We start from the raw sequence: 12050 nt of genomic DNA on the forward strand, positions 1-12050 counted from the left end.
AGAGAGAGAGAGAGAGAGAGAGAGAGAGAGGGGGGGGTGAAGCCAAACACAGAGCCGTCTTTTCACGGCAAAGGGAAAACGACCCCGCGGCGGCTCCGTCAGACACCGGGGTCGGTCTTAAGAGAGGGAGGGGAGGGGGTGGGGGGGGGGGGGGGGGGGGGGGGGCGAAGGGTCACATTCTGTCTCCGAAGAGAAAGGCCTCTCTTCATGAAGCAGGAGAAGAGAGGAGGTCAAACAAAGCAATCTTCTACACTGTGGGAATCATCACATCAAATCATCTGATTTATTTTTTGTTTCATGCCTCCCTTTTTTTTCTTGCGCAACAAACGCCGACTTCATGGCGAAGCACGAGGGCGACCGACTGACATCTGGAGAAGTGTGTGTGTGCGTGTGTGTGTGTGTGTGTGTGTGTGTGTGTGTGTGCGCGTGTGTGTGGTGGGGGGAGGAGGGAGGGGCCTCGAGAGTCTGGAGTTATTAGATAACAACAAGCACATGTTAATTGCCCCAAATGCGGGTTAATTGCTCGATCTGTCTCATATATTGGAGAGGAAATTAAATTTGGGTCACAACAACGCTCTTGTGACATCGAAATGAGCGAGGACGATGACACCGAGGCGGGTTTTAGAGCCACGTGGTTTTCATTTAGGACTAATTTCACATTGGCGTGACTTAAGTCATCAAGAGACATGAAACGTGTCGAAAAGGTGGATTTGAACGATGGCGACCTCTCTCTCCTCTCTCTCTCTCTCTCTCTCTCTCTCTCTCTCTCTCTCTCTGCAGAACGGTTCCGGTAGAACCCCGGAAGCCGCCGCATTGACCGCCAACTACAGCGTTTTCAGTAGATGAGAAGGATTTATTGGCAGCTCCCAGACGTTTGGAGCAGCACGTGTCGGGTCTGGCTTCCGTTATTTATGAAGCCTCTCGGCCCTCGCTCTGCAGCAGAGATGCAGGTATAGGGGGAGGAAGAGGAGGAGGAGGAGGAGGAGGGGGCTTTCATTATTGAAGATGCTCTTCCACTTAGATCTCCGACTCTCAGTCGTAGTACATTAAGGAATTGCATTTTAGAAAGAGAGGTGCATCCGTGCACGATGGTCCGTCTTCCTGCCCCCCCCCCCCCCCCAGAGTTGTCCTATTCCATCAGCAGGAATAAATAACGTGTATATATATATACTCCACACTAAAGCGCACACACACACACACACACACACACACACACACACACAAACACACACACGCAGGATACAATTCTGTTCTTTATTGATCTCTGTTTCTGAACCATGTTCTACTTCTTCAGGGAACTCGTCATGTGATGCATTACACCCTCTCTCTCTCTCCATGTTTGCTCCGTGCTTCACGTGCACGACTCATGAGCGTCTCCAGGCAGCCGCGGATCAATCAGCTGGTCCACTATCTCCCCCCCCCCCCCCCCCCCCCCCCCTCCAGAAGTGGCAGAATTTAGGCCATAAAATGCAAAACACGTGCAGTGGTATAACAATGGACATCATTCATGTCATTCCAGCTCTGACGACGTCAGAGAAAACCGAACCGAAGCCGACAGTCTGGTTGGTGCTAAATGAAAAATAATCCCTCAAAACTATATTTTGTGAAATATAACAACTGTATGGACAAAATGCACATTTAAAGAGGCACGTGTACTCCACCTACACTTCACTTGTCCCAAGAGGGACTCTTAAAACGGTAGAATTGAGTAAAAACATGTCCAGCCAAACAGCATCTGCACTGGGGGGGTCATGGCGGTTCAGGGAGGGGGGGGGGGGGGGGGGGGGGGGGCATGGGGTTCCATCTGGCTCAGCTTAACAGGACAGTTTTTCCATCCAATTGTAAAACAACAACAAAAAAAAACTAATGCAATTAGGCTTCCTGGTGAATAATGGTGCTGTCACACACACACACACACACACACACACGCACACACTCTCTCTCTCTCACACACACACACACACACACACACACTAACACACTCGCTGCCTCAGCACCGAGCAGGCGCCCACAGTACTTGTTGAGAGTGATCTTTGTGTTCAGGACCGGCCGGTCCAACAGGAGTCCACTTTCATTATCACAAAACACACAAGGGACCAAGTGTCTCCTCTGTGCCCCCCACCCCCACCCACACACCCCCCCCCACGCCCTGCTCATCTGGTGACTTTGTGCCATATGCTGGATTTAACAACCCGGTCACTTTGTGGCTCCATTAATTCAGCTCCAGCGTATCTATGAAATCTAGCATCTCACACTCTTGTATACCAGAACAAAAAGACAGTTATTCTCATATATATATATATATATATATATATATATATATATATATATATATATATATATATATATATATATATATATATATAAGAATAAGAATTATATTATCGTATATAACTACAAACACAAGAGACTGCTGTAATGTAAGACAGGAACATTTAAACTGTTAAAAAAATCTCATTAAGAGGAGTTAAATACAACAACAACAAAAACACACACATGCCTAAAGCACTAAATATGACAGCGTCCAATGTCACCGATCTGAGAGCTGTTTCAAGTTGGAGAACATGCCGTGTCTTCTTTCTTTTCTTCTTTTTTTTTTTTTACACCCTCCCCAAATATTCACTCACCTGTTTTCATGTAAAAAAAGGTCGCGCGCGCGCGGGTGGGGGGGGGGGATGGCTGCAATTCCCACTAAAGTCTCCCCATGGAGGTGTGTTGTGACCGGGCTTTGTATCCACATAAGAGTCCGATGACGTGCAGCAGTGCGGAGGACTGTCCTCCCGGTGTGTCAGCAGACTGAGCGTGCGGACGCCTGTGAGGAGAGGAGGAGGAGGAGGAGGAGGAGGAGGAGGAGGAGGAGAGAGGGGGGAGGGAGGGAGAGAGAGAGGGGGGAGGGAGACGAGCAACCGTGCGCGCGCACGCACACACTGAGAGACGCGGGCGGCGACCAACCCCGTTAACCGAGATGAGCTCTCTCTCTCTCTCTCTCTCTCTGGGTGAAAAATGTATAAATAAATACAAATAAATAAAGTCGAAGAAGCCCCTCCTCCCCCCCACACACACACACACACCTGCGTGCCAACCTGCGTCGCACGCACCCGCAGGTTGGCACGCGCGAGGATCGTCGATTGCATAAGTATTTAGTGGAAACATTTGCATCAGGTTTCCTCCACGTATATCCTTTATTATTATTATTATTATTATTATTATTTACAAAGCATCAAGGCTGCGTTTTACAAGTAGCATGTAATATATTATTCATATTTATTTACAATACACGCAATGCAGGTAGCTGCCGCTCACCTGTTCGGCCAGCGCCACGTGTCCATCTGAGACTGAATCTGGATCCGGAGTAGACATTGGACAAGACCATCAAATGTCTGTTTATTAAAGCTCGTTTTCTCCATGAAGTTTTGCGGTGTGAATGAGATCAGTATTTAATGTCTCTCACGTGGCGCCATCTAGTGGATGTATCTGCATATTGCAAATGGTCCGACGTCACAAAATAGAGAGAGAGAGAGAGAGAGAGAGAGAGAGAGAGAGAGGAAGGAATATTCATTAATGTATATGTTTATGTAATACTATTTATAATTATTGTATCTCATCCTGCACATAAAAATCTTGTAAATTGCATACAATGCAATGGTTTATTATTTAATACAAAAGTATTGTTCATACGTTTGCTGCTCTTTGTACAAAATATAATATAATATAATATAATATATAAGTCCTCGACATCCTCGCTTCCTGTGAACGTCTGGGTAACGACGAGCGTGACGTCTCCATCTATTTCATAAATGATCTCCGTTGTTTCCCAGGTGCGTCTCATTAACGGGCGAGAATAAAAGGCCTCCATTCATCACGGCTTGACACTTTTAAGAGGTGATTGTTCGTGAAAGGTTTGTCGCCGTTATTCGTTGTTTATCTCCCAATTGTAGGATGAGAATTAAGACTTAAAGCAGCTTAAAGGGACAGTACGCCCCAAAATCAAAAATACAGGTTGTTCTTCTTACCTGTCGTGCTTCTTTTTTTGTTTATCAATCTAGATTGCTTTGGTGTGAGTTGCTGAGTTTTTGGAGATCTCAGTCGTAGAGATGTCCGCCTTCTCTAAAATGTAATTGGGGCTTAATGGCAATTCATTTTGTGGGGCTCAAAGGGTCCGAAAAATACATTTGATAAACTCAACAACAATGTCTGCTTCCAGAGGTCATGACCCGGTTACTCAAAGATAATCCACAGACCTTGTTGTGAGCAGTTTCATGGTTTAAAAGAAAATACTGTAGTTCCGACAGGAAGACAGCTCTAAGGGTACGAGAGGAAAGACATTTATTTTTGAGTTAGGGGGACTGCCCCTTTAAGCACTTACAGGCTGTTCTCATGCAGCGTTTGCAGCTAACATACTTATAATGGTCTGTAATGCAAAGCTATCCCACGAAATCTTCTCTTATGTTATCCAACAAAATCTTTCACCCAGGAGACAACTGATGGTTATTTATTTTCGTAAACTCAATCAAGTATTTCACCCATCCATCCATCCATTATCAGCTCTTATCCGGGGTCGGGTCGCGGTGGCAGCAGGTTCAGCAGGCCGACCCAGGCCTCCCTCTCACCCGCAACACTTTCCAGCTCATTCTGGGGGATCCGAGGCGTTCCAAGGCCAGCCGGGAGATATAATCCCTCCAGCGTGTCCTCGGTCTTCCCCGGGGCCTCCTACCAGTTGAACGTGCCCGGAAAACCTCTAATGGGAGGCGTCCAGGAGGCATCCTGACTAGATGAACCACCTCAGCTGACTCCTTTGGACACGAAGGAGCAGCGACTCGACTCCAAGCTCCCCCCTGATGTCCGAGCTCCTTACCCTATCTCTAAGGCTGAGCCCGGCCACCCTACGGAGGAAGCTCATTTCGGTCGCTTGTATCCGAGATCTCGTTCTTTCGGTCACGACCCAGAGTTCGTGACCATAGGTGAGGGTTGGAACGTAGACCGACCAGTAAATGGAGAGCTCTGCCTTCCGGCTCAGCTCCCTCTTCACCAAGACGGACCGGTACAGCGCCTGTTTTACTGCTGCAGCCGCACCGATCCGCCTGTCGATCTCCCGCTCCACCTTACCCTCACTCGTGAACAAGACCCCGAGATACTTGAACTCCTTCGCTTGGGGCAGGCAGTTTGCCCCCACCTGGAGGGAGCAATCCGCCGGTTTCACCATCTTTATTAAACATAACCAAGTATTTCATCATCTTTTCCTAAACCTAACTAAGTATTTCATCATCTTTATTAAACATAACTAAGTATTTCACCATCTTTATTAAACTTAACTAAGTATTTCACCATCTTTAATAAACTTAACTAAGTATTTCGTAATCTTTTCCTAAACATAACTAAGTATTTCACCATCTTCATTAAACCTAACTAAGTTATTGATCTTTTATTAAACTTAACTAAGTATTTCACCATCTTTATTAAACCTATCTATATTATTACCAGAACCCTTAACCCAGTGCAGGCCCACTAAGTGAATAAAGCTTTATTATACCTTAAGACCCACATTGCAGGATTACGTCATACTTTGAAGCACGATATATATATATACAGTATATAAGAATAAAATGCCCTTCGGTCACCCATGCAAAAAGCAGCTCCCTTGGTGTTTCACGACCCCCCCCCCCCCCCCCTTGAATGGATCACCTGACCCGTATAAAAGGTTCTGTGAGTAACTTCCTGTGGTCCATTTGGCGTCAGAGTGAAGTGTTGGTTTTCAAACAGTAGGAGGTGCTGTGGGGTTTCTAATCCATCTCCCAGAGACGGGCTGCTTCACTTATATTAAAAGACAAATGCAACCCACTATTATGGTCTGGTGGGTCAGACCGCTGCACACCATCCGTCAGGTTGATGACGACGGCCATCAACTAGGGCGGTGTGTGTGTGTGTGTGTGTGTGTGTGTGTGTGTGTGTGTGTGTGTTACACGTTCCACAAGTAACGCAGGAATGTCATGAACACTGTGAGACAAGCTGGGAGAGCGACACTCCAGGTGTGGGATTTCATTGTGTGTGAGTGTGTGTGTGTGTGTGTGTGTGTGTGTGTGTGTGTGTGTGTGTGTGTGTGTGTGTCTGTGTGTGTGTATAGAGTGTAAAAGGTGTGAGGGTGAACGATAGAGAATTACATGTTAAATTGGATTTCATTTTTATGGTTTGAATCCAATTTTTGGTGACTGAAGCACATGCCGGGGGGGTTTGGGAGGGGTGTGGGGTGTGTGTGTGTGTGTGTGTGGGGGGGGGGGGGGGGGGGGGGGGGGGGGATACGCAAATTCCTAATTAAGTCAGTTTATTAAGCCTGAAGTGCACTCGTGTGCTTTCATTGTAACACGATGATTTAAGGAAACCAAATCAAGCTGGAAATTAGATAGTGATGTCAAATTCACACAAAACATTGTGCCGATTTCTGCCATTGAATACACAGACCCCCCCCCCCCCCCCATTGGCATGCACACAATGTACATCACCCCTGGTTGTCTGGGAGCATTGAAGCTCAACAAACGCCTCTCGCACTAAATGGCACTGAGACAACGAGAGATGACACAAGGGCAAAACAACTGCAATTACTCTCCTCGTCTCCTCTCTCCTCGTCTCCTCTCTCCTCGTCTCCTCTCTCCTTGTCCCCCTCCCCCCTCCGGCGCCGCTCAGCTCCGTCCTGACAAACGCTGATTGAAGACGTACTCATTCATGCCTTTTGTCTGCGCGTCGGAGGTCAGGGTCGAGGTCGCAGGACCGCGTCGGCCCTTTTCATAAAAAAAAAAAAAAGTTACTTCTGCGGCGCCTTTTTGATCTTTTAATTCTTCCCCCGAGCCCTTTTTTTTTGGGGGGGGGGGACGTCTATCAAACAAATTTGAACAATAACTTCTCTTTTTAAGAATTCGCGCGACGCTACAAGTGTCTTTTTTCCGTGTCGGCTCGAGGGATGAAGCGTGCAAACAGTGGACTCGGTGTTTACCTCTGTGACAGCGATTTGCATTTAGATGCAGAACGGCGATGTGTATTAGAAGGTGCATTTCCATATATCTTCCCTTTTTTCTTTTAAGCATTGCTTTTGAAGGGAGTGTATTATTTTTTTTGACTTTGTGGACCGAACGGGGCACGGAGTCGGAATACAAAAGTGAGAGTTAGCATTAAATAGCTCACAGAACAAGGATTATATTTATCGTGCTGTTTTAAATGCTGCGATGTTTGTACGTCCATCAAAGAGAAGAAACATCTTATATTCAGCTCATTGGTGTCGCCGTCTGTTTTTGGTTCATTGTCGCCGCTCTCGTGGCCTCGTTTTCAGGACGTGTATGAGAAGTGGACGTCGTCACGGTGACGTCACCCGTTGATTTGTGGACTGCCGTTTTTTAAAGCCTTGACTTTGGCTATTTCGCCAACGCCATCTTGGATTATGGCCGTTGCCATGTTTCTTTTGGTTTTATTATTTGTAATGCGGAGGAATGCCCAAAGGCATGCCCTGCTTTATGGTCTGTTTGACTTGAAACTAGAGATTGAGACCATAAACTCATGTTTACAATGTTTACTGAGGGAATAAATCAAGAGAAGTAGAGTCATTTATATAGACTTCTATACAACCAGAGGAGTCGCCCCCTGGTGGTCAGTAGAGAGAATGCAGCTTTAACACATGAAGCATACACTTCTATACAACCAGAGGAGTCGCCCCCTGGTGGTCAGTAGAGAGAATGCAGCTTTAACACATGAAGCATAGACTTCTATACAACCAGAGGAGTCGCCCCCTGGTGGTCAGGAGAGAGAATGCAGCTTTAACACATGAAGCATAGACTTCTAAACAATCAGAGGAGTCGCCCCCCTGGTGGTCAGTAGAGAGAATGCAGCTTTAACACATGAAGCATAGACTTCTATACAACCAGAGGCGTCGCCCTCCCTGGTGGTCAGTAGAGAGAATGCAGCTTTAACACATGAAGCTTAGACTTCTATACAACCAGAGGAGTCGCCCCCTGATGGTCAGTAGAGAGAATGCAGCTTTAACACATGAAGCATAGACTTCTATACAACCAGAGTAGTCGCCCCCTGGTGGTCAGGAGAGAGAATGCAGCTTTAACACATGAAGCATGTATAATGTTGCATTCCTTAGAAATGTGACAGGGCCCACCTGTTTGCATCATAATGGACACGAATATGAAAAGATTTTACGTATCGATGTCCTCTCATAAGCTCTTAAGTTTCATGGTTTCTAAGGAGCAGCCTGGTTACAGAGCCTGTGAGGTCAGTAAAATGTTATTTATCGACGCTCTCGCATCTCCGCTGTCATCGACGTGTCCTTCACCGTTGGATAGACAAAGCTTGTACATGACTGGGTCCACTTTGAAAACCCAGTAAACATTATTACACTAACATTATTTTCCGTAACAGAACCGACGCAACTTATTTAAATTGCAGCTTTAAAAAAAGTGTCTCCTCAGATCTGAGATGACATTGATTTTAAGCAGCAAAGAGATCCTTTTTTTGAATTTTTAGATCTAATCTCAACTGACATCACTTAAACCTAAAGATGGGGCTTTTAAAAAGGACAAGACTTATCATAATACCCTTCGTAGTGTTGCTCCGAGAGACGGATCACGGCAGAATTTCTCTTTCATTTAATAATAATGAGTCTCCTCCTGCAGTCAGATAGATGAAGCTTTGTTCAAAACCGTGTTCCAGTTTTAATTGAACCACTTTAAAAAAAAGAAAAATGGAGATTTCTCTTTCTTTTTTTTTTTAGATCATACAGGAAGAAGCGACTGCGTAACTGTTTTATGACTCGATAACAAGACCTCGGCTCTGGGTCGAATGGGGCCTCAATTCAGAGTGTGTTTATAAAATAAATTAAAAGTTTAAAAGGAGGATGAGATCATGGCAGATGCACCAGTGTGCAATGAGGGCAACATTACGCCGCTGTGGCATTTGAGCGTGTTGCGGGTCGGAGGTCGCCTGGAAGCAGGAACCCGATCCGATAAGTACGGTGGGAAGTCCCCGGCTTTCGTTTCACGGAGAGGTGCAAAAAAAAAAAAAAAAAAGGGGGAACAGAAACCGTAAACGCACACAAAAAGAAATGGAAATAGGAAACCAGACTATTGTTTTCAATTCCGCTTTTGTTAGTTCCTCAAATATTCCGCCTGCCGTTGAGGAAAAATATGGAGCGTTTAATATTGTCACGCTTCTTTTTGCCATTTTAAGGTGAGGTGAATATGAGGGAAATGTCACTTGATTACCTATTTTAAGACGTTTATTTGTTGTATTAGAAGGTTTCTGAAAATGTGTTTTAATGGGCAGATAATACATATATATGTGCTAATTTGCATAAACAGCAATTGGAAGAAAATTGACACTCAAAAATCTTGTTTAATCTTGTTGACACATTAGAGACGGAGGTTCAAAAAAACAAAATGAAATCGACAACGTTTACCAAAATGTGTATTCATGAAAGCAACAACAAAAAAAGAGCCCCAAATCTCTTAATTGACGAGTAAAGAAAACAGAAAAAGTGTTTAAATGAACTTTTAACATGACGTACTAATAACTTCCTGTCGCGGGGCCCCATCAAAGCTCTTAAACTTGAGAGACGGGCGTATCTGCCGAGTCTCGTGTATCAGGTATGAAGAGTATACCTTCAAACGGCTTTTGATCTTAAAGGTGCACTGAGGTGGGGGAAACGGGTAATGAGATATGTGCTGGAGCACAATACTGCACTTGTACACAATACCACAATATACTGTGGAAGTACATCCTTTGGAATGACTTTGAAAAGCACTGAATGTTAGCTCATTTGAAAGGGAATGCGCGCGCCGACATTCGTGGACATCTTGTTGCTTAATTCAGGCGACAGATTAATTAACTGCACGTTTGTGTCCCACGTCAGGCCTCCGTCAGTGTGGAGGACTTTCAGTGAGAAAAATGCCCGACGTGAAGGATAAAGGCAGAATGTTTGTTCAGCGCATTCACCTGGAAGCTAACTAGCGTAGCCACAATTGCTAGCGTCGAACGTGCTTGTAGAACGTGCTTGTAGAACGTGCTTGCTCTATAAGCACGCTCGACGCTAGCAATGTATTGTGGCTACGCTAGTTAGCTTCCAGATTCTCTACATTCTTCCTGCTGGCGTTGAACATTTGAGAACTTTTCGCTTCTTTTTTTAAAAAAAAATCAAAAATGACTGTGAAACCTGCGTGAATAACTGTGTTAATAATGGAGGAAAGACCGATGAGCCCCGCTGACTTGACGTTTCAGACACCAGAGTCATTGCGGTGAATATTTTTGAGCCCCCAGACGTCTTTATATCCACCCATGCAGTTAATACTCAGAGCCGACGCTGATTAATGCTAACGGGAAGGTGTTAGTGTGTCGTTTGGAGCTGTGATTGTTTTGCTTGGTATTATATGAAGGAAGCGTCAGACGTAATTTATAACCTTTTAATAGTAATAAAAAACAATTCAGGCAGATAAATAGCACAAATACTTTGTGATTTACATTCTGTAGCAGCGCATCTGAGCCCTCGGTGGGGGGGGCGTGGGGGGGGGGGGGGGGGGGGGGGGGGGGGGGGGGGGCAGGTAAAGGAAAAAGAGCCTTGAGGTTTTTTTTGTTGGGCTGCACATGCCCGTACACATCCGAGGAATGCGGAGAATGGCGAGCGACAAGGGAGGCCTTGTGTTCGCAGGTCTATCTCCTGCCCACCCCTGCAGATTAGCCTCTTATCTGTTAAATGACACCGTGCCGACGGATTTGGATAACAGGACTCTGGCACCGGCACCGCGCTCCCTCACAGAGAGGCTGCCTGTGCCAGAGCTAAGCGGCACAGACAGCCTTGGACCAAGCAGTGGGCGGATACGGGGAGCCACTTAATAGGCAGCTTCAGATGCTGTCATTCCTTCTCCTTGAGCGCAGCTGATGTTTTTTTTAAAAATATATATTTTTATTGTCTTTTATTGGGCAGTCACTTATCATAGATATGACTCCCAACGTGAGATTATGAGTGAGACGCCCCAGTGTCTAGATTCATTTCACACGTTCCCACACATCACCTGGACGGATGTCTGTGTGTGTGTGTGTGTGTGTGTGTGTGTGTGTGTGTGTGTGGCTGCGATTCCTGCAGTCGTTGACTCGTCCTCGTTCTCAGTCTTGTGCTGTTATCAGAGGCCGGCTGAAATGCATCCTCCAGCACTGGATCGTGATTTGATCCGACTTGTTGTCTCCCTCACCACCGGGCTCGAGTTGATGGGCGGCGTTAAGTGCACACCTGGGACCCCGGGTCCCCTATTTCCAATCACCCCCAAAGCTCGGGGCCTCAGACGGGATATTAAGCAGGAGTACTGCTCCGCACACTCGGCAGCCCACGCAGACCTACCGAGACGAAGCTGCCTGCCACAGTAGCCGTGGGTGCCAGTCACCGTCAGGTTCAATGGATGAAACCGGAGCACATTCCTGAGACCTTACGCGTCGCTCGCTAGTTAATAAATCTCTCCGGCCCCGCCGAGGACGAAAAATACAAGAAGGTGATGGTTATCTCGACCGGAGAGGAAACGGGAGTCGGGTTACACTGAACAGGCTTGTCACTCATGTGCAGGGATTTTGATTCTCACAGATTCCTACTGAGGGCGTCGTGAATGTCTGAAGCGTGTTTCGTGACGAAGACAATTAAATTAAAAGTAACAAAAAAAACATTGATGGCCCTCAGATAGTTGTTTGAGATACTTCAGTCTGGAAGTGTTATCTTTGTAATCCTGCCGGTCACTTCATTCAAACTATTCCTTTTTTATTTGAAGAAGAATTACAGCAGGAAAAGTGAAGCCAATGCTTCATGTGTTTAAACCTGCATTCTCTCTACTGACCACCAGGGGGCGACTCCTCTGGTTGTATAGAAGTCTATGCTTCATGTGTTAAAGCTGCATTCTCTCTACTGACCACCAGGGGGGGCTCCTCTGGTTGTATAGAAGTCTATGCTTCATGTGTTAAAGCTGCATTCTCTCTCCTGACCACCAGGGGGCGACTCCTCTGGTTGTATAGAAGTCTATGCTTCA

At 46.0% G+C, this 12050-nt stretch overlaps 1 protein-coding gene across 1 annotated transcript in view; it reads right to left on the reverse strand.

Moving 5' to 3' along the window:
* Window positions 1-2769, reverse strand: part of LOC117733468 (poly(rC)-binding protein 4-like) — a 35116-nt gene extending 32347 nt beyond the window's left edge. The window contains exon 1 of the mRNA XM_034537144.1: window positions 2628-2769. The gene's annotated coding sequence lies outside the window, so the exon portion shown is untranslated. The remainder of the gene's footprint in view (window positions 1-2627) is intronic.
* Between the last annotated feature and the right edge of the window lie 9281 nt (window positions 2770-12050).

Source organism: Cyclopterus lumpus, chromosome 7 (genome assembly GCF_009769545.1).
Source record: "Cyclopterus lumpus isolate fCycLum1 chromosome 7, fCycLum1.pri, whole genome shotgun sequence".
In the NCBI taxonomy this organism is placed as follows: Eukaryota; Metazoa; Chordata; class Actinopteri; order Perciformes; family Cyclopteridae; genus Cyclopterus; species Cyclopterus lumpus.